The sequence below is a fragment of the Vicugna pacos genome, chromosome 7 (genome assembly GCF_048564905.1).
Source record: "Vicugna pacos chromosome 7, VicPac4, whole genome shotgun sequence".
Classification (NCBI taxonomy): Eukaryota; Metazoa; Chordata; class Mammalia; order Artiodactyla; family Camelidae; genus Vicugna; species Vicugna pacos.
In genome coordinates, this window is record NC_132993.1 from 21102015 (window position 1) to 21107183 (window position 5169).

Sequence of the window (5169 nt, forward strand, 5' to 3'; positions counted from 1 at the left end):
AGCATTGCCAGCCAGAGATGAAATATACAGAGAGAAACTGAGGCCAGTGGTTAGGGCAAAACACACTCATCTGGTGTTGACAGAACTTTCTGGATCGGTTGATGGCAGGGCTGTTGACAGGGCCTGGGAGTCCTGGCTCCTAGCCCAGGGTATTGTCCACCTGCGGACAGGGAAGGGAAGTGTGTGTGCTTCTGTGCAGATAGACTGAGAGGAAGTAGTGTCACTGCCCAGGCCAATTAGGGAGAGGCTTGGGGTGGGCGTGCTCCACTTTACAGGTAGAAAAGTCTAATTTGAAGCCCAAACCCAGGGTCCCAGGGGAAAGACTGAGGCCACCCCTGACTCAGTGTCCCTGTCACCAGCCCATTTGGCCTCATCCCCTCAAGAATGGAGCTGAGCTCAGGAAGAGTGCCAGTGAGTCACACTGTGCTCCCCTCCAAGTCTGACTCAACCAAGGTGATGAGGAGGGTGGGAGAGGGAGCCCCCCTGGGCGATGTGTCCATTTGGGCCACAGGGCAGAGCCTTCCAGTCAAAGGGCAGGTTAGCCAGACAGAAACAGGGAGAGCCCTGCCCAGAGCAGCAAAGGGGAAATGCGATGGGGGCTGGTGGGCAGGGAGAGCCCTAGGGAGCCCGCCAGGATGTCTGGGCAGGACTGGGCTCAGGGTGAGCCAAGGGCAGCTGCAGGCCTAGGGCATGGTGACAGCAGGGAAACTGAGGCACTCCAACAGAGAAGCTGGCCTGGGATGAGGTGAAAGAACACATATAAAGAGAATATATATCCTGCAATTCTGTAGGATACATTCATTCCACACCTCCTGGTAACCCCTTTAGACCAAACTTCCTCAGCTTTCCCATCCTTCAGGCCCATAAATTTGGGCCCCAACTCAAGCAGTGTGATGATTGAAATTTGGGGAGTTTCTGATGAATTGTTCTACCTTATTCCTTTTCTCCCACTAGGCCTACTGAAAAGGAAAGGAATAGTGGGCATTTTTGAGGGCAGAATGAGGGGAATCCCTGTTATGGAGCTGGGGGAGAAGTTCAGGAGTCCTATGGTGGGTAGTGCTTATGGTAAAAGGGGTCCATGAATGATTTCTTTCCCTTCTCATTAGTTAGGGAGGGGGAGGAGCAGAGAAGGGACCAGAAACAGAACAGGGACCTGCTGTGCGTGGCTTAGGAGGGGGGCAGCTGGGGGCCCTGATAGTGACAGGCGAGATATAAATAGCTTGGGCCCTGAGGCTCATGTTCTGTCGGCTGCCTGTGACGAGGTGCTCAGGAATTCCACTCTCCTGTTGGCACCCCTCTTCCCTATCTCCAGAACTCTCTCCCCCCATGCTACCTTTGTCCCATGGCCAAAACCAACCATCAGGTATCAGTGATCTCCATCTACTCAAGAGGCTGGACGCTCCTGTGGAGAGATGCCCAGCTCCTGGGGACACAGGACACGTAGCTGGGTCTCACGAGGGAACTCTGTGTGTGTGTGTAAAAAAGCAGGCTTCTGATACACAATCTGAGGTGCCAGTTCAGGGTTCAGTGATGTCATCTCTAAAGCCCTGATGAAGAAACTGAGGTATAGATCTGAGCATGATTGATTCCTCTCCCAGAGCCTCTGGGAAGAAGAGAAAGGGGTAAAGTGGGATTGTCTGGAGCTGATAGCCCTTTACAGACCCTAAAGGCTCACAGTCCTATTTTGTGGGTGTTACCTAAGGCCCCCCAGTAACTTGAGGGCCTTCTTTAAGTTGGGGGAAGTTCAGAGGGAAGCCATTAAGTGGACAAAGAACTTTCCTCTCCCCCTTCTCGTTCCCTCTCTCCAGGGGAGGGCTGTGTGCGGGCCCCAGGGGAATGAGTGAATGGTCGGCAGAGGGTGCCCAGTGCCAAGGATGGTTCCCGGCACCCCTCTTACCCCCCTTCTCCCCAGAAACCTGAGCCTGTCGCTCTCCAGGATAAATCAGGGCCTGACTCAGGCCCCAGCCAGCCAGTCACAGTCAGCCTGACCCAGGCGCAGGCTGGTGACTCAGCCCTCAATATAGCCCATGAGCCCGGGCCCCTGGCCCAGCCAGGAGGGCTAGAACAGACCGTGCACAATGCTGGTCCTGGGGCCTGCCAAGCTTGGGCCCCCTCCCCAAGGAGAGCTGATGCGTTCCTCCCAGAGCTGGGCAGGGGCGCATAGAGGGGCTTGCAGGGGGTTTCATCAGCTGAGTATTTGGGACAGTGCTGGCTGTGGCCACAGGCTGTTTATAGCCCCCTGACTCACCACCTGCTGACCTGTCTTAGGAGACCAGGTTGCCTGGCTTTTCACCTAGCTCTGCCTTTCCCACCAAGGGGCACTGCTTGCCAACCACCGACATTGGCCATATTTAACTTGGGCTAAGCAGAATCTGGGTGAGTGGGTCCAATGGACCATGTGTGAAAATCCTGTTTTCCTGGAACCAGAGACTTTTCCAGTCACTTGTGATGGCACCAGGACGACCAGGCTTACAGCAGGCACTGTGATCTATCCGTGAGACTGACTGTGGCCCTGATCTAGGTTGGGAAGGGACAGTGTGGGAGGGTGGAAAGATCCATAGTCTGAATTCCAGCCTCTTCACCCCTGGTTCTGTAAACTTGGGCAGGTAATGTAACTCTTTGGGGCCTCAGTTTTCTCTCATAGCGATATTTTTTATGTGTGAAAATGAAAGGAGGTAACATGTAAAATGATTAGCATGGTGCCAGGCAGCTAATAGGTGATCAGAAAAAACTTAGTTTCCTTCCTCTGCTGGTATTCTGGGAACCATGTGGGTTCTGGTGAGCTAGGCCTTCCTCACGGCTGTCTCTATCCCCTGTAGAGTCCTGCCAGTATCTGCCAGTATCTCCAGGACTCCCTTCTTCCCTGCATCCTAACACTCCACCTGCCAGACTCAGAACCAGAATACTTCTGATCTTTAGAGCCACCCGCTGTGCCCAGTAGCAGCTGGTCCTTGACAGGGGTGCCAGGTGGTGTGCTCTACCTCGTGGCCTGGGAAGGGAAAGCAGAGGGGGCCGTGGTGCAGGGAGAGAGCAGAAAGGAAGCAGTCATGCAGAGGGCAGAAGAGGGGGAGACGGAGGCCCCTGGACGTGTTTTGAGTCCTAGGTTCTCTCTGTACCTGGGCTTGGCTGCATGCCTTCTTGTGGCTTCTAAGAGACACCGCTTGTAGATTTAAAGCTCGCTCAAATGAGTGTTTCACATCCAACTCAGGCAGACCTCTTAAATCTACTCTAATGACCGTGCAGCAGCAAGACTAGGAAGCACAGAGTCCAGATCAATGAAGAGGATGGTGTTCTAAGATGAGCCAACAGGGGCAAGTGTCCTAAAGGAAAGAGCTCTGTATTCTAAGCAAAAAGGCTGAGGAAAAGGACCCCTTTCCTGTCATTTCCTAAGCTCTCGGTTTGAATCTTGGAAGGACCAAGTGAACTCCTGACTGCCTACCAGGCCATGACTCCATCTTGGCTTCAAATTCCAAGTTAAATAAGTGATGCTTGGTGGTAGGTAATCTTCCAGACCTTTCCACCACATCCATTCTCCAGTCAACTGGTGGCTGGCGTGAACTGGATAAAAAGCAGGGTCTCAGTACACTCAACAGCAAGGAGCCAGTGGTGGCAGGTAGGAACACTGGTGAAGGAATGTCTTCAGTTAGGTTACCACTGAGAATACACAGTCTAATATAGTTGAGGACAGTGCTTCTCAAATTTTATTGTGCTTACTAATCAACTGGGGATTCTGTGTCAGTGGGCCTGAGCTGGCTTCCTAACAAGCTAACAGTGCTGATACTGCTGGTCTGTGGGCCACACTCTGAGTAAGCAAGGGGCCAGGCCACCCTAAGTCAGCCCCATCTTTAAAGAGGAGTCAGTCATAGGGAGGTAAAAGGGACCCGTGGCACTGCCCTCAATCTGCCAAGGTGCAGCCCTGTGTCTAGGGGCTGGTCATCATTTCAGCACTGGCCATGGGCCAGCTAGGACAGCCTTGTCTCTCCTCCGGGCTCCACACAATTTTAAAATCTCCTAATTCTAAATGTCCTTGTCACACCCCATAGGAAAAAGCTGGGGAAGAAATGAATTCACTTAGTGCTTAGCAGTGCCCATCACAGCACACACTCCATAGGTACGTGTTGTTTTGGCTATTTGGGTGAATGAAACAAACTCCTTCAGTATCAGGTAGAAAGAAGGCAGAGAGAGGGTCCCAGGAAACCAGCAGTCCTGAGGGCCATTCTGTCCCCTGTGGCTTGTGAATACACTTGGGGGCTTTCATAAGAAAACGTTCATGATGAGAACAACCAATCACAAAGGGTTCCACAGGAATGAAGGTAAACAGGGACGCTCATAAATTATCATCATTCTGCTTGTCCCTGCTCAGATCCATTCTCCGTCTTTTGCCCTGCTCTGAACTCCAGGAGGCTGACCTTGAAAGACTGTCACCTGGGCACCTCTGTCCTCTGTCTCCCAGTTGCAATCAGCCAATAAGAAGTATCAACAGGTAACTAGCAGGTGGGAAGAGAGAGTGGGGGAGTTCATAAACTCCCCACTGCGTCGTGGCTTTGACAATGGCTGCACCCCGCTGCGGCCACCATGTGTGTCTGCTGTCCCTTCTCAGGGCTCCAGGTCTTGCTTCCTCCCCCTTCCCCTTCTGGCCTGGGATGGTAGCCACTTTCCACTGTTGCTGGTGCCTGGGGACCTCACTATTCCTTGTTGGTTCTCCTAACTCTGCCTTCCATATATAGTCCCGTCTTTAAAAACTCTTCAGTTAAAGCTTTTGGGTGTGCCACCTGTTTACTGCCGAGACCCCAAGTGGTTATTGAGTCATCTCTGAGAGCACATCTCTTAAGAAGTCATAAGAACGAAGTCCCATGCAGCGCTTCTCAGGGCATCCTTTTCACAGTAGAGAGATGTGGGCACAGAACCCAAGGGCAGGTCACTTGGCCCCCCTCACACGAAGTACCCAGATCATTCCATTTCTCTGGGCTCAATGACTTCCTTGAGATAGGGAACATGTACACACCAATCCATCTGCAATTTGGCTGGCAGCATTTCTGGGGTCATTTGTAGGGTGAGAGACCATGTTTTAGAGCCAGACCCTTAAGTGAGTACCTGTTTATCAGGGAACTACTCTGTTCTGGTTGTGTTGTGAGGTATTTAACAAATAAAAAGCCACAAAGTCTCATG